Consider the following 21,750-nt stretch of genomic DNA (forward strand, 5'->3'; position numbering starts at 1 on the left):
GATCGATTGAGGAAAATTAATAAAAACTGCTGAACACCAACAAATGGTTGTTGGATTACTTTTCAGCTTATAAGTCTTTCTCTTAACTTACATATTTTAAAAGTTTTCCAAAAAATACAAAGTAGGCAGGAGAATAGACTGTATCCCAACTCTGAATTCAACAGTTATCAACATTATACCACACTTGTTTATTATTTCCTTCCTTCCTTATTTCCTCCCTTCCTCCCTTTTTTCCTTGACTTTTCTTTCAATTATAAAATGGCTACATAATCTTCCAACATTTTAGCATCCTATTTTGCCATGTGATTTTGCAATTCCTCCAATCAAGAGGTCAAGTCTAGGAGTGCCTGAGTAGCTCAGTAGGTTAAATGACCTACTCTTAATTTTGACTCAGGTCATGATCTCAGGGATCATGAGATCAAGCCCTGCATCAGGCTCTGCACTGACAGCTTGAGATTCTCTCACCCTCTCTCTCTCTGCCCCTCCTTCACTCATTCTCTCTCTCTCTCTCTCTCTCTCTCTCTCTCTCTGTCTCAAAATAAATAAAATAAAACAAAAAGAGGTCAAGTCTATTTCTTCACACATTGAATCAGGTTGGCCAGAGACTTATGTTGCCTAATGGGACATTAGGAAACATAACTCAAGCAGAGCCCTCAAAAGAGCTTACATATTGGACTGTCTTCTTTTGCTGTGTTTAGAACCCTAAGACCACCATACAGACAAAATTGAGCAGGACTCATGGAGGGTGAGGGGCTAAATGCAGGAAAAACAAGTCCAACAAATAGCGTGCCAACTTCCAGAAAAAGTAAAACCATCCTAAATCATCTAGCCATTAGCAAAACTATAAGCAACTACCAACATACCATCAAATTCAAGCTGAGTTGGCCCAGATAACAAAAGCACAACTGATACACAAAATTATGAGCAAACTCAAGAAGCTGTTGTTGTAAGCTGTTAAACAATTATCCTTCTTTTCCTCCTTTTTTTCTCCCTTCCTTTCTAATTTCCTTACATTGTTTTATCCTTCTTAATTCATTTCCTTTCTCTTTATGTTGTTATAATATTTTTTAAAACTCCTCATCATGGGGTGCCTGGGTGGCTCAGTCGGTTAAGTGGCCAACTTCGGCTCAGGTCATCATCTCGCGGTTTGTGAGTTCGAGCCCTGCGTCGGGCTCTGTGCTGACAGCTCAGAGCCTGGAGCCTGTTTCAGATTCTGTGTCTCCCTCTCTCTGACCCTCCCCCGTTCATGCTCTGTCTCTCTCTGTCTCAAAAATAAATAAACGTTAAAAAAAATTTAATAAAAAAAAAAAAACTCCTCATCATGTCACTTTTCTTATAAGTGCTTTCGTACATATCCAAATAAGGGAATTTTAACAACCACAGTACCATTACCTCACTTAATATTATTAATAATAATTCCCTGGGGCGCCTGGGTGGCGTAGTCGGTTAAGCGTCCGACTTCAGCCAGGTCACGATCTCGCGGTCCGTGAGTTCGAGCCCCGCGTCAGGCTCTGGGCTGATGGCTCGGAGCCTGGAGCCTGTTTCCGATTCTGTGTCTCCCTCTCTCTCTGCCCCTCCCCCGTTCATGCTCTGTCTCTCTCTGTCCCAAAAATAAATTAAAAAACGTTGAAAAAAAAATTAAAAAAAAAATAATAATAATAATTCCCTAACTACTAATATCCAGTCAATATTTAATGTTTTCCAGTTGTTTCTAAATATATTTTATTGCTTTTCATTAATAAATTATGATAGTGTCTTCAATAATAAATTATTTTGGAAAATTGACTGCTCTAGCTAGGTCAGAACTCCAGTATTTCTTCAGCTTTGTATTATATCTGAAATCTTTGTTCATTTCTCACCCACGAGCAGCTGTGATTTATTGTTGTTTTTCGAGTCTATCCTTGTACATGTGCAGTTCAGAATGCAGGCAAGCACTTGAGGGGAACCCCTGAGCAGATTACCAGCATTTTTTTTCTGTCGTTCCCTTCTTCCCTTATCTCTGGGCCCAGCCCCAGATATTCCAGCCTCCTTAGTAAAACAGTCCCTCCCCATTTGGGCCCTATTTGCCTGAAGAGCCATTTGAAAATGACCCCCTTGGGAGGCCAAACCATGGAGTCTAGCCCATTCCCAAGAATGATGCTATTTATAAAAAAAAAAAAAAAAAGTGGCAGTGGAGGGGGGGAGGGGGGCACCTGTGTGGCTCAGTCAGTTGAATGTCTGACTTTTGATGTCAGCTCAGGTCATGATCTCATGATCCTGAGATCAAGCCCCGTGTCCTGCTCCAAGCTGAGCCTGGAGCCTGCTTGGGATTCTATCTCCCTGTCTCTCTGCCCTTCCATGACCCCCCTCAAAAATAAATAAATAAATATTAAAAAAAAAAAGAGTGATGTGACAGATTCTCAGCAAGGTTATTTGTTCTTTGCTTTACTACCAAATGTCTAGGTCAAAGGCCTTACATTGTTTACTGTGTTTATAAGGAAGAAAGATCCTCTCACCTGTAACTGTTCTATTAGGCCTGTGAGTTTCCATTTATGTCCGTTTAGGGTATTTCTATGGTCATATCTGGCCCACACACTGTACAGGTGTATACAGTTTACATGCGTACATACTCTGGATTTTCATCTACAAAAAATGTTTAATTTTGTCTGACAAACGATACCTTATTACTTGACAATGGATTGGTTTAGACAAGGTGTAAGTTAGTTATAATGTTCAATGTACATATATTATAATTATTTTCCTAATGTACTAGAGCCAGAATCAATATATTTCACATAGAACATTAATGCAAATGAGTGAATCTGTAATCTGGGATCTTAGCCATGGACATGCAGATTAGTATTTGCGGCAAAATTTTATAAACAAAACCATAGATCAATTATCTCCACACTGTGAAGTAGAGTAGTTTGTTCTAGTCCATCTTTCAGTTTTAATTTTGTCACTAATATTTTCTAAGTTAAACTGATATACTTGGGAAAAACGACCTTCTAAGGTAGTTTATGAAAGATCCATAGTTTAACCTGAAATATTAACCAGTTGTTAAATACATTTCTAACTTTTGTATTCCGTTTTCTGAAAAATCTACTTGAATGGAGTAAATTCTCAATTATTTATAGTATTAAGAGTTCAGAATAAAAGGAGAATGTTGAAAAATTGTGATAGATAAGCCAAATTGTGGATGTTTAATTTCTATGTAAAAATGCATATAGATTTCCATTTTAAAAATACACTTTTATAGTTAAAACTAATAGTATTTGTTTATCCTTTGGGCAATTAGTGAATGCCAGAGTCAAAAATCTTTATTTGATGCTGGGGAGCCATTGTAGATTGAGCAGACTAATTTCCTTTTCCTTTTTATTTTATTTTATTTTATTTATCTTCTTCATTTTGGATAGAGAATGTGTGTGAATGGGAGAAGGGGCAGAGGAAGAGGGAATCTTAAACAGACTCCATGCCTAGTGCAGAGCCCCACACGGGGTTCAATCCCAATACCCTAGGATCATGACCTGGAGCAAAATCAAGAGTCAGACATTCAACCACGTGAGCCACCCAGGTACTCCAAGCAATTAATATCCTTAATGGAATTGGTCAAACTCAGAATAAAATAAATATTTTTATAGATGTATATATTTTATATAGTATTTATATATTTTAAATAAAATAAATGAAATATTTCATATTTTCCAAATAATATATTAGTATAAACAGTAGCACATACATAACTATTATGCCTGCTGTTATGGGCTAAACTGTATCCCCCCAAATTCCTATATTGAAACTCTAACACATCAGAATATGACTCTATTTAGAGATAATGTCTTTAAAGGAGTAATTAAGTTAAAATGAGGCCATTAGAGTGGGCCCTAACTTAATCTGGTATCTTTATAACCAGAGTGGATTAAGACATAGAGAGAGAGAGATACTAGGGCACATATTTACAGGAGGATGACCAGTGAAGAGGCAAGAGGGCAACATCTGCAAATGAAAAAGGGAGGTCTCAGGAGAAACCAACCGTACCATTTCCTTAGATCTTAGACTTCAATCCTCCAAAATGTGGGAAAATAAGTGTGTTTTAAGTCACCCAGTCTGTGGTATGTTATTATGGCAGCCCTACCAAGCTAATACATCTCTTCATATGATTACCATAAATATTAGGTTTTCTAGTAAGAAAAAACTGTTATATTTAAAATAACTGAAAGATCTGGATCTATATATCTCTTCCAGTTAGTGTTTTGTTTTCTTTGGGTAGATAATAGTTGAATTATTGTATCATATGGTATTTCTGTTTTTAGTATCTTGAGAAACCTTCATACTGTTAACCACAGTGGCTTCACCAGTTTACATTCCCATCAACGGTGCAAGAGAGTTTACTTTTCTCCACATCCTCATTAACACGTGTTATTTCTTAGCTTTTTGGCTCTAGACATTCTGACAAATGTAAAGTGATATCTCATTGTGGTTTTGATGTGCCTTTCCCTGATCACTACCACCCATCTATTTATCACAGTTTTATTTACAATATCCAAGATATGGGAGAAATCCAAGTGTCCATTGATAAGTAGATAATGAAGATATGGAATATGTACAATGGAATATTACTTAGCCATAAAAATATGAGATCTTACCATTTGTGACATCACGGATGGATCTAGAGGATATTATGTAAAGTAAAATAAGTCAGACAGAGAAATATAACTATCATATGATTTCAATGATATGTGGAATTAAAAAACAAAACAAAACAAAACAAAACAGGGCAACTGGGTGCTCATTTGGTTAAGTATCTGACTCTTGATTTTGGCTCAGGTCAGGATCTCACAGTCCCGAGATGGAGACTTGTGTCAGGCTCCATGCTAAGCATGGAGCCTGCTTAAGATTCTCTTGCTCCCTCTTCCTCTGTCCCTCCCCTGCTGTGTGTGCATTCTCTCTCTCAAAAAATAAAAATAAAATAATTAAAATAAAATAAAATAAAATAAAATAAAATAAAATACTAACAAAATAAAACAAATGAATAAGCAAACAAAAAGCAGAAACAGACCCATTAATACAGAGGACAAATTGGTAGTTTCCCGAGGGAGAAAAGGGTGAAAGGATGTGCAAGGGGCAAAATGGGTGAAGGGGTGTAGAAGATACAGGTTTTTAGTTATGGAATGAATAAATTATGGGAATAAAAGGTACAACATAGGGAATACAGTCAATGGTATTGTAATAGTATATGGTGACAGATGGTAGCTATACTTGTGGTAAGCATAGCATAACATAGCGTAAGGTATAATCTTGTTTTGTTTGTTTATTCATTTGTTCAATTACTATCCTATACACTTGAAACTAATGTAACATGTATCAAGCTTACTTATATTAAAACACAAATGACTTAGAGGAAAGTGCAAATGGTTATAAGTTGGCAAAAGCAAACACAACAAAAGAAATAGCTAAAAATATCTTAACTGAAAATAAAGCATTAAAAAGAAAAAATAACAGAAAGATCATAATGGCTATAGAATAGTATATACTGATGACAGAAGTATGAAGACATTGAAAAAGAGATCTGGAAATATTATAACAAATTACAGGCCTTTGAGAGCTTCTGGTTATAGAGAATATAGGTCTTCTGACCCCATCTCTAAGTTTGTTCATTTAATTAAAAAATATTGCCACTTAGTTTTCTTAACCAGGCAAAGTGAGTATAATATTTGTCTCTTCCATTCAACTGCTCAAAGATGTTTCAGAAAAGCAAAGAAAGGTCTTATTTCATGAATGAAGAAAAGTTGAAAAGAAATATCAAAAAATGTCAATAGTTGGAAAAGGAGAATGTAGGCAGACCCAACATAGTTAAGGTTCATGCAACTGTGCTATACCTTCAAAGAATGTCATTTTACTCTATGTTAAATTAAAAAAAAATACACAAAAACAAAAATAAAAAATAATTTTTACCACAATGTAAGCATATTGTAGAGCAGATATTCCTGAAAAGTATATGAATGACAACTATCAACTAGAAGGCACAGCGGTAGTAAACTAAAATCAATTTGATCAGGTCACAGACTATCAAAAAGCACCAGTGAAGACATTTTAGTTCTCAGAGCTCTGGTGGGTCTTATACGTTAATAAGCTAAGTCACAAATTTATTAAATTAACATATATAATGTAAATATTAAACACTATTTTCTGTTGCCTCACCAAGTGAAGCTGATAGAAACGTTCATAGAGCGGTGCCTGGGTGGCTTAGTCAGTTAAGCATCTATTGATTTCAGCTCAGATCATGATCTTGCAGTTTGTGGGTTCAAGCCCCCTGTTGGGCTCTGAACTGACAGTGCAGAGCCTGCTTGGGATTTTGTCTCACCCCCTCTCTTTCTGCCCCTCCCCTGCTCTTACTTGCTCTCTCTCTCTCTCAAAATAAATAAATAAATGTAAACAAAAGAAATATTCATAGAACAGGAGGTAGTACCGGTATCAGAGAGTTTAATTATTTTCCTTAAAAACAACAATAAGAACAAACATGCAAGACTGTGAATATAAAAGGAAAAAATCCTATAATGTGAGTTGAGACATAACCATCCCTTATAACAGTAATTAAATGGTCAGGAATTACTCTCTTCATTTATTTCACAATTGGCTGACAGCCACACTTATTGTTAAGCAAGAAAGAATGATGCTTTATAAAGTGGGTTTGTATCATATGCTGTAGCTGGTTCCAGAGTATTCAGTAACTTAAAGATTCTTGGGGAGCAAGTCACACAGTCAACAGTTATTAATTCAGTTGTTTAACTAGCTATTTATTATTCAATACGGATTGAACCAACCATAAACGTAGATTAGACCTAAAATTATTTTTTCTTACTGCCATTTGTATCTTTGTCCTTTTTTTCTTTATTTGCTTATGTTCGGTTTTAACAAATAATGAAGTCAGTGAATCTGTGCAGACAATCCTTAAATGTTAATGAACTGTCTTTTAAAAGAGCACATAAATCCTTTTCTTCCAATTTTTTTTCCAGTTGCTGTTAGGTTGTTGCTATAAATAAAGAGATATTTTTACCAGGGACTCTTTCAAATTTTTAAGGTTAAAAAAGGCTGTACTCTCCAAATAGCAAAAGAAATAGGCAGAAAATCTTTCAAGGATGAAATAAATAAAAGGAGCAAAAATATTTGTACTGGCAGAATTGTTAAAAAATGCGATTATTTTTAATTCATTAGGGGATAAGCAATGATACAAAAATAGGCTGCTAATTAATAAGGAGGGGCTAGAAATTAATGAGCCCAAAATGTCTGAGTTACTGAAATTGTACAACTCATTTTTTAATGAGAGAAATGAGAGAAATTTTAGGAAATAGTGACAGCTTTGCAAAAATTGCTATTGACAAAACACAGGAAGAGGAATACTTGAATATATGAACATACTCAAATCAGCAAAATTGGGTGACTTGTTTCCAAGGACACAGAGCAAGTTAGATGCATAATACCAATCACTGAATCAATAATAATAAAGATGCAAAAATTATGTCAAAATATCTATATATTGCCTTTGAACCACATTTTCTCAATCATATTAGATTCTACTTTTGATACAGTATGTTTTTCCATATAATAAGATCTTTCTAGATTCAAAAATGAATTGGGTACTTCTGGTTTTTCCAGTTTGTCAAAAGTGCAGTACTTGAAATAAAATGTAAAATACTTTTGATCGAAAAGAATTGGATGCTGATGAGAAATAGACAAAAACAGGGATGAGAGTAGAGAGTATTGGGTGTTTTTTTTGTGTGTGTGTTTTGTTTTTTGTTTTTTTTGTGGGGGCTCTTTTCTACTGGAAGGGCAAGAAACTACCATCAGGTAGATGATATTTAATCTGAAACATACCAAATGAGAGGGATCCAACTGTATGAAGTATTGAGGTAAGACCCATTCCAGAAGTTAACAGTGTATCTAACACTTGGATGAAAAACTTTTACGTTCAAGGAAAGAAAGGTCTTCTTGGCTGGATTTTAGTGCCTGGGGTGATAGTGATAGGAAATAAAGGAGACTGGTTAGACTGTGGATGGTGGTAAGAAATCTGAATAGAAAAAAATGTAAGTTAAATATGTAATTTAAAAATATAATCATCCTTAAACAAAAATCATTTCAGCTTCTGTTGCCATTATTAGAAAACCTAATGACTAAATAAGTTATATAAACATGGCAGACTGGGTTTTATTATGGACAAAATGATGGAAATAGATTGATAGAATAAAGCCAAAAGCATAAAGAAACAACCTAAATCCCTAACTAGTAAAGTAAACAGAGCTGCAACGAGAAATTGGATGAGTTCCCTATAATAATTGTTGCCACAAATCTTAACACATACTCCTTTTTTTGTATACTCTATAATTCACCTATGATTAATAGTTTTTTTTCTATTTTGTAGGGAATTAAAATGTTTTTGAAGTGGCATGTTCTTTTTATTTTATTATTATTGTAATGATAAGTATTTTAAAGAACTAAAAATACAGAGTTGAATGCTAGCCAGCAGGTCAACTCTAGTAGATCTTATCTCACTCTGAATCAAAAAAAATATGAACATTTCAGTAACTCTTGTTTGGACTTATGCTTATGATCCCCCTGTTTACTTTTAGTATCAGTCAGGTTAGGTCAGATGTTATTTTAAAAAGCTCAAACCTTGTCCCAAAGCATATTACTTACAGAATGTTAACTCTGCAACTTTTACAGATACCCAATACACATTAGTCCAATAATGGCTGTTATATATATATATATATATATATATATATATATATATATATATATATTTAAAGTTGTTCAGAGTATTTTAATACTAGTTGTTTTCCTGCCTCCTCTTTTGTCTCATTTATATAGCAAACACCGTTGACAGTATTTCAGGAATGGAAGACATAATGAAAATAAAAGCCTAAGCAAAGATTGAGCAGTCTGAGCTCTAGTAGTAATATTTCCCCCTCAAACAGTTGGTTGAACGTAAGCAAGTCATTGACTAGCAGAAGCTCCATGGGTGAACTAAAAATCATCATGATCAAAAGACACAGTACATACCTTGTAATCAGGGACACATTTTTGTTTTTTTCTAAGGTATTAGCTCTGCTGCTTATTAGCTCTAAGGCCCTAGATGGTCATTTTGCCTCCATAAACTATGATTTCTTCATCAGGAAAATAAGGATATGAATGCATTCTACACATATTTGAGATAATGTGTTAAAGTGCAATGTATTGCATTGTATTGCAATGTATATACCCATAAAGAAGAGGTCATTATTTTCACTGAAAATAAATGTGCTGCAAAGACTTTACTATTTCTCAGGAAGTGAGAAACTATACTGAAGTTTCCTTTAAATGAGAGGTCAAAGGACACAAAAACACTGATTTAAAGGGGCACATGTACCTCAATATTTCTAGCAGCATTATCAACAGTATCCAAATTATAGGAAGAACCCAAATGTCCATCGACTGATGAATGGATAAAGAAGATGTGGTGTATGTATGTGTGTGTGTGTGCGTATTTATATATATATAAAACGGGATATTATTCAGCTATCAAAAAGAATGATAATCTTGCCATTTGCAATGACATGGATGGAGCTAGAGTTGTATTATGCTAAGTGAAATAAGTCAGTCAGAGAAAGACAAATACCATATGATTTCACTCATTTTTGGACTTTAAGAAACAAATCGATGAACACATGGGAAGGGATAAAAGAGAGGAAAGCAAACCACAAGAGACTCTTAACTTTAGAGAACAAACTGATGGTGGATGGAGGGGAGATAGGCTAAATGGGTGTTGTGTATCAAGGAGGGCACTTGTTGGGGCGCCTGGATGGCTCAGTCAATTAATTGTTCAACTTCAGCTCAGGTCATGATCTCAGGGTTCATGGGTTCGAACTCTGTGTGGGGCTCTGTGCTGACAGCTCAGAACCTGGAGCCTGCTTTGGATTCTGTGTCCCCCCCCCCCCCGTTTCTCCCTGACTCACACACTCTCTCTCTCTAAAAAATAAAGATTAAAAAATTAAAAAAAAAAGAATTGGATGTTGTATGTAAGTGCTGAATCACCAAATTCTACTACTGAAACCAATATCACATTATATGTTAGCTAACTAGAATTTAAATAAAAATTTGAATGAATGAATAAATGAATGAATAAGAGGCCAGAAATAATAACATTAAAACTCAAAGCAGATGACTGTATACAAAAACCAACCAAACAAAAACAAATAAAATAGCTATTGGATTCCTGCAAATACACTCCAATAAACTGCTTATATTCCATCCCTTACTTCTATGCTGGTTATCAACTGCCCCTCTGCTCCAAATCCACCTTTCCCCCCCTGCTTTGTGGGACTGGAGCTGAATCATTTAAATCTCTTTTTTGCTGGCCACCACAATGTTAAATTATGTCAGTAGACAGCAGTAGAGGGACAACTCAAAAGGAAGGGCCTGGGGCACCTAGGTGGCTCAGTGGGTTGAGCAACTACTTAGGCCCAGGTCATGATTCTCCAATTTGTGGGTTCAAGCCCTACATTAGTCTCTCTGCTGTCAGTGTAGAGCCTGCTTTGGATCTTCTGTTTCCCTCTGCACCACCCCTGCTTATGCATTCTCTCTCAAAAATAAACATTAAAAAAAAAGAAAAAGAAAAAAAAAGGAAGGGCCTTCTCTTCTGGTTCTATTCCTTTCCTGTTTTTTCCTACATCGTGAAATTCAGCTGGTGGCTTCCCAGCAAATCTCACTGGGTGCTTCCCAGAGACTTTCAGCAGCACCTCACCCTGGGGTTCCTCGCTTGTTAAACCTTTCCAAAACTCTCTCCCACCTGGTGAACCAGGGACCCACCCTCTCCAGCAGAGTGTGTGTGTTTGTGTGTGTGTCTAGAGAGACCCTCTTTCTTTCAAGTTTACTTCTTTCTCTACTATTCTCCCTAAACCCTAGAGACAGTGGCTGCTCCCCACTTCTATTCCTCTGTTTAGAGTTCTCTATGCCTCTTAATAGTTAATTCCCTGTTACTAGTTGATAATTCTTTATATAGAAATTATTCTCCTCAGGTTCCTGATATGATTTCTGACTCTTGACTGGACTCTGACTGATATACCTTTTCATACTCAAGATTAAAGATATCAAGTGTAATTTAAACTTGGCATTCTGGTAACTCTAAAGCACACAACAGAATTTTACAAATCTATGATTATAGCTCTTAATACTAAATGCAGCTTGAAACAAATTGAATTTTGCTGGATAAAAATAAATCTGAAGTCCGTGACAGATTTCAAAAACATTTCACAATATGTTGGAAAACAGCAGTGGAATGTAAAATCTTTGAAAGAGTTAGAAATACTGAAGAAAAACAGGGAAGAGCATACAAAAAGAATTAAAATTCTGTTGGAGTCACAGTTTTGGTCCTAGTCTTTACACGGAGATTTTTATATACGTTTTGTTTAATTTTCAAAGGTTATTTTAGCCATGAATAAACTTAGTAATTTTTACATATAGCTGGTATGACTCACACATACATAAGCTTGATCCCATTCATATTTTTGGGTTCTCTACCATGCTTTCTAAACCTCTTGACAAACTAATCAAATGTCCTTTAAATTGATTTATAATATTTCAAATTTGTGTTCCACAGTAATTTTCCCCAAGTCTCTCATCCTGCACAGAAACTAATTCCTCTTCAATTGTCTCATTGTGCTCACTAAATACTAACCCAATTTAATTATTATTCTTTTATCTTTTATACCACTAACATAGGAAGTTGATAATTAGAATAAATTAATTTTCTGCTTCTAAAATGAAGAAAATTGGCTACATTGCTTTGTTATGAGCATTTGAAAAGTACTTAGTATAAATATACATAGTTACTGATAACAAATGCAATGACAACTCCCTGGCAGCTTCCCCTGAACCTCAGAGGCAATGGATTGTCACAGTGAAGTGTTAATGAACATTAGCAATTACACATGCAAATTTTGTTTCCATTTCTAGATTAGTCCATTTCTTTAAAATCCATTCACTTTAATGTATTTTCATTTATGTATTTAAATATAAACATTCAAGAAATAATGATTTGTACAACCTTGCTGTAGGATTTAAGAAGATTCAAGATGAATACTAAATGGGCATGTTCTTTGAGTTCCACATTATTTTTTTCTGCTAAGAATAGGAGGTTTTTTTATAGGAGTAAAAACAGATACGGTTTTATCTTAAAGTATCTCTTAACATCAAAGTGTTCTCTATCTGACCACTCAATAGAGAAATGATAAATTTTAGAGAATGGGGTTTCCTTCTGAGTCAGGGTTCTGACTCTCTCATATATCCCTGGCATACACATGATTCAAGCACATATCAGATATACACTGAAACAACTTAATTTTCCTCCAGAAGACATCTTCTCTCTCTCTTTTTTTTTTTTTTTTTTTTTTTTTTTGGCTAATAGTTGATGTATAGAGATTATATAAAGGTATAAAAAAGTGAACTTTAAATATTTAAACATATTTTTATATTGAGATAGAGTGGTATGGTATACAATTTTATTTATTTATTTATTTACTTACTTACTTACCATTTATTTATTTTACTAAGAGTGAAGATCCTTTTAATTGTTAAGAAGGAGGTTACTTAAAGGGGGAACTGTGCTTAAGATTCCACAGAGCTAAGGTTGTGGAGACCATGACCAAATAAATATGTAACAAGGACATATTTTGATATTCTTTAAAGCAGTGTTTTTGAGTCAGGAAAACATGCAAAGAAAGATGATTCTTCTTGACATGCTTCTCACTGAACAAGACCTTTACTCACCTTTGTATGCATCGACTGCCTAGCCCAGGTATTGGACCTCCATAATAATTTAATGCAACTCACAATCAAATTACACTTTATCAAATATAATACTTTCACATGGAAATAAATTCCAGATACTTTTTAAATTTATGATTTCCATGAACATTTCAGTTATGATAAATTACAAAATGGCAAGAAAGACTCTTTGAGATCTGAAAGTAAGAAAAAAACTTGAGGAAAGTATCTTTCAAAGGGCTTCACAAATATGAAGCACAATTATTAGAAGCTTGATAAAAAGCAATTTTTCCATTCAAGGTTTAAGTCTCAATTTTTGAACATTCCTACATCAACAAGACACCATTTGTGATTGTTCTTTTTAAAAAAGCCCCAAAGAGCTTATATCATGTCAGGGGCGGGTGCCTCTCAGCCAGCACCAGACAGAAGAGGCTTGCGATATTTGCACTAAATCCAAACTCAGTACATTGTGATTTCCTCAGTTCAGCTGCAATCTGCTATCCACCAGATTCTGAGACTTTTCCAGTCCAGCAGTAGTGATAAGTGCATCCGGCCCACCTTGTGTGAAGTAAACTATAGTACCATCACCTCTCACAGAAATTTTCACAGAGACACTGACCTTTTTGTAAACCGAAGCTAAGCCATGTCTTAGCGGCCATAATCTTGCAGAAGCATCACTCTCCATGCTTCAGAAGCCTGTTCAGCCTGTTGATAGCCTTCTGCATCTTGTCTGGAACAACTGCTCGAGTGCTGGGTAGGTGGTGGAGGATCCAGGGAACTCATCAGCACAGATTTCCAGGTGACTGAGTTTCTGAGTTATGTTTTCTTCCCCAGGAGGCATTTGCGTTTTACATCCAAGGCTATGTGAAGAACACTAGTGTTCTTTTATTTTAAAGCAGGTCCATCCTCACTGCTCCTACATTCAGCTACTTCACTTCTCTTGTTCTCTGAGAGCAAATCTTTCGAGTGGTTTTGGTTTGGGCTAGGTGCTAGCTCTGGGAATTCAGTAAAAAGCCAATGTCTATCCTCGAAAAACCCGTTTTAGTGGATTTTGTAGAAGTCATTCCCATATTTGTGGGCATTGGATTGGTAATCAACTTGCTCCTCCTGACACACCCACTGGGTACCGTTCTCCCAGACTTTCCTCTCCACCGCTTTGGTCTATTCTTCTGACCCCTCCACATTGTCCCAGACATTATTAATGGTCGAAGATTCAAAGCAGAATGCTCAGGAACCAGGTCCCAACCTGCTGCCTCCTTTTACCAGAGTGCAGCCTGCTCATTCAATACAGGAACCAACCATGTCACTGGAGCCGGATATGTATACAATTATTTTTAACAATTTATATTCACATGGAAATGTGCTCATAGCATATGGATATGTTAAAAAATATTTAAAAGTGGCTATGATATGATCATATGCATTTTAAATAACAGTAGATATTTAGAAGGATAATCACCAAAATTCATAACAATTATCTCTGAAAGCTGGTATTACAGAGCAAGGATATAAAGATAAATTCATTTTCTTACTTATGCTTTTTTTCCCTGGTGTTTTCTATGTGACATGTAATAGAGCCATGATAAAACAAAATAAAAATTATTTCAATTTTGAATAAAAACTAAAAATGATGCCAACATCTATAGCTTCATATTATATGCCATTTTCTTTTTCTTCTCGCTCTCTCTTTTTTTTTTTTAATTTTAGAGAAAGAGAGAGAGAGAGGGAGGGAGGGGAAGAGGGAGAGAGAGAGAATCTCAGGCAGGTTCGACTCTATCAGCACATAGCCTGATGTGGGGTTCTATCCCACAAACGGTGAAATCATGACCTGAGCAGAAATCAAGAATCTGACACACAGCCCACTGAGCCACCCAGGCACCCCGGATATTTTCTTATACGATGTTCTCAAAGAAGTAATCAATGATACTCATTTTTAAAATAAACAGATTCGGGGCACTTGGGTGGCTCAGTCGGTTAAGTGTCCCACTTCGGGTCAGATCATGATCTTACAGTTCATGGGTTTGAGCCCCACATTGGGCTCTGTGCTGACAGCTCAGAGCCTGGAGCCTGCTTCAATTTCTGTGTCTCCCTCTCTCTCTGCCCCTTCCCCACTTGCTCGCTCTCTCTCTCTCTCTCTCTCTCTCTCTCAAAAAGAAATAAACATTTAAAAAATAAATAAAGTCAGGGCACCTGGGTGGCTTAGTCAGTTAAGCGTCCGACTTCAGCCAAGGTCATGATCTCACACTCCATGAGTTTGAGCTCCGTGTCCAGCTCTGTGATGACAACTCAGAGCCTGGAGCCCACTTCAGATTTTGTGTCTCCCCCTCTCTCTCTGCCCCTCCCCTGCTCATGCTCTGTCTCTCTCTGTCTCAAAAGTAAATAAAAACACTTAATAAAACTTAAAAAAGAAAAGAAAAGAAAAGAAAAGAAAAGAAAAGAAAAGAAAAGAAAACAGATTCATGGCTAGTTTACTTAGTCAATTGTAGATACTACCTGTAATGGCTTTTTATAATTTGTTTTTACTATTTTTGTGGAAACATTTTGTACAAATAATACCTTATTAAACTGGTGTATGTGTTAATTACATATATACATTATATATAAATATTTATGGTATATACTGGTATATTATTTATATAAATTAATTATATATTTATATATAAATAATATATGCATAAAACGTTTCCTTCAAATTTAGTAGATAATGTATCTTTTTTTTTTCTCTTGATTTTTTTGGCTGGAATAATTCCTCAGAATTTTTCATTGACAGTGATGCATAGCACTGACAGATACTGGGGGATATCAATACACATCCATGAAACAGTTTTACTTTCTGAGATTCTGCAAGATAGCTAAAGTATATAATGCTTTACATACCATACAGAAAGCTCCAAATATCAAAAAGAATGATTCAAACAATGGTACATGAGCTGAAGGTATCAGGAAGAAATAAAAAATGAATTGGCATCTGGGGTGGGTATTATAGGATTTCTGTAGATGGTGTTAGGGATAGATGGCATTCATGAAGAGAAAAATGGCAAGAACAAACATGAGGAGAGAGAAAACCAACAGGTGCCTTTGGAGCAATGAAAATACATCAGATTTGCTAAAGCTGACCACAGAGATCAATGAAAAGGCTGGAAAGAAAAGAAGGTATTGGATGCTAGCTGAATGATTTGGATTTTATTTCAAAGTCAGTGACTTGCCTTGGAAGTAACTGGGAAGTGCTATGATCAAAGTACATGTCTGGAACATCAATATGATGCTCATGTGCTCAAAAAAGATGCAAAAAAAAAAAAAAAAAAAAAAAGCAGAGGAGGGGAGACCCATTAGAGGACTCTGTTTGTATTCCAGGAATTCATGAGTGCCTACACTGTGGTGTGAACAGTACAAATGAAAAAAAACAAAAAACAAAAAACAAAAACAGATATAAATGAAAGATACAAGTGCAGACTGCACAGAGCGTGGTAACAGACTGGATGTGAGGAGACAGGAAAACATTGAAAACAACTATTGACACTGGATAAATAGGGATATGGAATAACAGGACAAGAAGGTCAAAGGAGAAGCTAGTTTATGGGAGAAAAGTGTAGTTCAGTGTTAAATGAAATGGCCAGAAGGTCAAGGTAAATGTAGGAATGGCCAACTTGAGCTTGGAATTGAGGCCAGCACCAGACATGTCAGTTAAGGAATCATTTAGCTTGACTCTGACTCCTTGGTGCTTGCAGTGGTGAGGGCACTCTGGCCATAGGCTTCTTATTTTGATGGATTTTATCAGTGTAATCAATGCGTATAATATATAAATATGTTTTTATTATATAAATAGAATATTTATATGTCTAACCAGAAAGTTTCTTGAAGAATCACCTCCTTACAAGTTTTTTTTTCAATTTTATTTATGAAATAAAAGGCCAAGAAATAGAATCACACAAAAATAATTTCAGAGTTGAGGTCAACTCAGATGTATCCCAACTAAAGTATACCGATTTCTCCAAGATCATACTGCTTAAAAAAAACTAAATTATTCTAATTAATTGTACTCTCATGTAGTGATGATGATAAATACACTCCAGTTCTGTGAAAATTCAAACAATCAGATGTTTAAAATACATACAATTATATCATATTTTCTGCTATGCTGTTATTTTTGGAAAAAGTTATATTGAATTTATCTCTAATCTAAATTGCTTCTATAAGAAGTAAAAGTAAAAAGAAAAGTGAGAGGAGTTAGCAGTGGATATTGCAACAATGGCTTGGCTGAGTCCCAATATTCCTTCTTTATATTATTTAATAACTCTTCCTGAAATGATGCTGAATAATAATCAGGCACATGCACTAACTTTCTTATTTATAATCTTTATTGTTTGAAAATCATTTCTTGTATGAAATATTGATTTTTAAGTGTTCTTATATTAAATTATACTTGAGTATAAAGAAAAGTTACCATGTCAAAAAGTAAGATTGGAACTCTAATTTTTATCCAGATTAATAAAATATCATAGCATATTAATATAAAAATGAGCATAAGAGACAATATTAAAACAATAAAATTTCAACAAAGATTAAGGCAACACCTGGAAGTTGTGAAAAAAATAATTAGTAACTTAGAATAGCTATAATTGTGACATAATATTTTTAGAAAAAAGTATTTTCAATAAGAATATAACAAGGGAGGGGAGGGTGGGTGATGGGTATTGAGGAGGGCACCTTTTGGGATGAGCACTGGGTGTTGTATGGAAACCAATTTGACAATAAATTTCATATATTGAAAAAAAAATAAGAATATAACATTACATTGTAACACTTAGAAAGAGCTGACATTAATATTTTGGTCAATATCCATGAAAATATCAACATTCATGGACATACCAATTTGTATAAATTTAATCAAACTCTAACATATTTTTTCTGTAACTATTTTCTCTAAACAACATATATCATGGTCTATATATACATATATATGTATATACATATATATACACACACAGGATATATATGTAATGTATACATATATACACACTATATGTATAAATCTATACACTACACACACACACACACACACACACACACACACACACACATATTCAGAGAAAGAGAATTTAGTGGCTGCACATCTCATGTGATTGTTATGAGAGGATTAAATGAGACAATAAATGAAAAAAAAACATTTGAAATAGTGCCCGGTTCATAATAAATGCTGAATGAATATTACCTAGTCATCTTATTACTGTCATCATCATGATTGTTTCACTGCCCTGGACTGTTGACATTTGGGTTGTTTCAATTTTTGAAGCACTAAAGTGATACTCTAATGAAACATTTCTATGCATAAACCTGTTCACACTTTTCTGATTATCTCCTTGTTATAAATCCAATAAGAAGAATCAATATACATAAGGGTATATCAACTCCACATTTTGATATTATAGCCACTATCAAGCTCTACTCTTGAAAACAAGATGGATCTTTCTCCAAGAGAGTGTGTGAGTTGTCACTCTCATTCACACAGAGTATTTTGAGTCTTTTTATTTTTATCAACATAATAGGGACAAAAAGTACATAATTGTTATTTTTATTTGTATTTATTTAGTTACTGGACATCATATATTGGGCATGCTTAGTTTTTGTTGCTGTTGTTAATTCCACTAATTTGATTTTTGTGAATTTTTTTAATGTTTATTTATTTTTGAGAGAGAGAGAGAGAGAGAGAGAGAGCGTGAGCAGGGGAGGGGCAGAGACAGAGGGAGACACAGAATTCCAAGCAGGCTCCAGGCTCTGAGCTGTCAGCACAGAGCCCAATGCAGGGCTCAAACTCACAAACCGTGAGATCACAACCTGAGCCGAAGCCAGATGCTTAACCAACTGAGCCACCCAGGCGCCCCTAATTTGATTATTTTAAATATGAAGCTGATAATTTACTTTCATTTTACTTTTATTTGTATTAGAAAAATGAAACATTTCTCTGATATGTATTACATAATTTTCTTGTTTGTTTTGTCTTTCAAATATTTACTGCATGTTAATGTAATTTAAGGTTTGTATTATTTGCACTATGTTTTAAAAGTATACCCACAGATACCATAGATTGTTTATCAATTTATTTGGTATTTTTATTTTCACATTTACTTATTTATTAATTAGCTCAAGACTGTGTATGTGTGTCTGTGTGTGCTGTGCATGTAATGAACTAACGATGTAATTTTTGTTTCACTTCAATGTCTGTGAATATGCTTACCAAGATACACAACCAATTAAACCTATATGATTTATTAACCCACTCATATTTTCCTCACTGTTCTTATGTCAGTGATATGATATATGTGAGAATATTTCTGAATTCTTCATTTGTGCCATTTGACTGCCTTTTCCTACACCAGTGTCTTAAATTATTGCTGTATTCGTATTTCTATCTAATGTAACTGTGGATCATCACTTAACCAGTTGCACATTAATCCTGTGTTTTTATTTTTCAGGCTACCATTATATAAATAGTATTATTCTACCTTATTCTATACACTTTATAAGTGTTTTGTCAAATTACAAATAAAATCATTTTGAGTAAATAGATTAATTTCATAACACACCTTTAAGTAAAGAATATGTAATTGTCATCATAAAAATGAGACAGATAACTTTGTTATGTGATATGTACTAGAGATTATATAGATGAAATCAAAGGCTATGAACATTGCTTAATGGAAACATTTAACTGGAGTTTTCTTTGTTGAGCCCACAAATAAAGACCTTGTAGATAACCAAATGAACATTTTAAGAAGAATAGGGATGGAGAGTAATATAGTGATTGAGGATGAAATAGATAAAAATACTGTAAACATGCACACATTCACACACGCACTTCTTATTCTCAGTTTCAGTGACCAATCACTTATGTCTGAAAATCTCTGAAAATAAGTCTAATACATAAATATATATTACACATATGTCTGTAACATAAGTATGTGTGTATATGAACTTGAATATGTAATACAAGTACATAAATATGCACATATATGTGTGTGTATGGGAATACACACACATATACATGCATATATATACACATATAAGCACATATACACGAGAGAGAGAGAGAGATACACCTTTTCTTAGATGAGGTGAAATGAGAAAGAAGACTTCCTTTGAGGACATTGTTTATTATTATTCATACAACTCATGTATGTTTATGGTAGAAAAACGTGCATGAGTATAATACAGATCAAAAGAAAAAAAAACAAGGTAAATAATTCTGGGTTCCTCCTCCAATTCTTATAACCATCAATTGCCTTTTTAGATCTCTGCTCATTTTATAGTGTACAGAGCAAGCTGGAGAAATGTGCTCAGAATTACCTTCTGGTTTTTAAATTTCTCAGTGTAACAAGGTAGATATTTTAGCATTACAGAGGACAAAAATTCATTGAGTTCTGAATCTGACACCATACTGTCTGGCATGTTAGATATACTCTTGGAAAATTTTTAGCCTCTTCTTAACTTTTTCTCTTCCTTTATAAAGTTAGGGTTATAAAAGCTAGGTTTTATAATTACAATTATACACACTTAAAAGGATGGAAAACAATTTTGATTTTTGTAATATATCAACAATCGCAAAGAAAAAAAAGAACATTCTTAACCTCTTTTATTTCTTCCAATCTGACACTGTTCTATAATTTTATGAAATAACACATATTTTTTTGAATAAGCAAGAAGGATGAACTCAGATGATTTTTGTTGTCATACTTAGCTGTTTATTATAGGATATACTATGAAAAGAGGAATACTAAATCACCTAAGAAAGATTTTGTAACTGGAACTATGGTAAAAGAAAAACAATGTTTAAAGTTGTGCCACAAGTAGTATATTTTTATATTAAATGATTTTTGCTGAAATCTCCTGTGAAAATAATGTTTAGAATCTATTCTCCCCCAAGCTGTCCAACAAATTGATTTCATCCAGATGAGCAACTGTTGGAGAGTAATATGATTTTTCCCAGGCATTTTGTCTGTGGCCCCAACTTCTCTCCTGCTTAAACTACATATAAGTATTTATTCAGTCTGCACATACTCTGAAGTGTTGTGTGTACTTTATGTAGATTTTTGAAAAGTTAAAGTTCTCTGTTTCTGCCATAAAGATCAATAATAAAGTAGAAAGAATAATAACTGAATAAATTAGTAAGTATAAAACAACATTTGGATATTTTGAACAGTAAAATTACTAATACTTTCTTATCAAGATAAGCATCATGCACGATATTCAATGTTAGTAACATTAAATATGTAATATCTTCTGAAATGGAAGTTTCTATAAATCAGGGATATTTTATTCAGGAGAATTGTAGACTTAAAGAAATCAGAAAACTACAATGTTTTTAAAGTTCAAGTAAACAAAAGAAGTAATAACTAAACTATATATCAGAGAAAAAAGAATGTAAATGAGACCTAGTAAAAGGAAAAAGCTAGCAAAACAACACTATGAAAAGATGAACTCAAAAGTAAAAAATCAAATAGTTGTTTTAAAGTCAAGAGAAGGGCGAAACACATAGGACAAGAAACTGCTTAATAAAATAGCTTGTAGTGGCCATTCCGTACTACATGATTAACACAATGACAATCAAACACAGCTGAAAGTCTCAGTCAATTTGGTAATTATAATGTTAACACCTTTTGGGGAAAAACAGATATATCATCATTCCATGCTTGGTGACACTGTAAAAGGATTTCATAAGTGATTAAGAAAATGATGTCAAGATGGTGGAGAATCAGATGAGTTTATTACCATTAGACTTCACTCCAATTCTGAATATTGAGATTTTTTCTTTTATTTTTTCTGATATTACACTTTGGGTATAAGACCTTCACCAACCAGCAACTGAGGTCTATGAGAACTTTATATATATTATGCTTTTGCTATACATATACTAAGAGAAAACACTAAAAACCTACCAGTGGAATGTTCTACTTCTCATATAAGGAATAATAA

At 34.2% G+C, this 21,750-nt stretch overlaps 1 pseudogene; it reads right to left on the minus strand.

The window, feature by feature from the left end:
• Window positions 1-13,480: 13,480 nt before the first annotated feature.
• LOC125921617 (tRNA N(3)-methylcytidine methyltransferase METTL2B-like) lies at window positions 13,481-14,062 on the minus strand (annotated as a pseudogene).
• Window positions 14,063-21,750: the final 7,688 nt, after the last annotated feature.

This window comes from Panthera uncia, chromosome C2 (assembly GCF_023721935.1).
Source record: "Panthera uncia isolate 11264 chromosome C2, Puncia_PCG_1.0, whole genome shotgun sequence".
Lineage (NCBI taxonomy): Eukaryota > Metazoa > Chordata > Mammalia > Carnivora > Felidae > Panthera > Panthera uncia.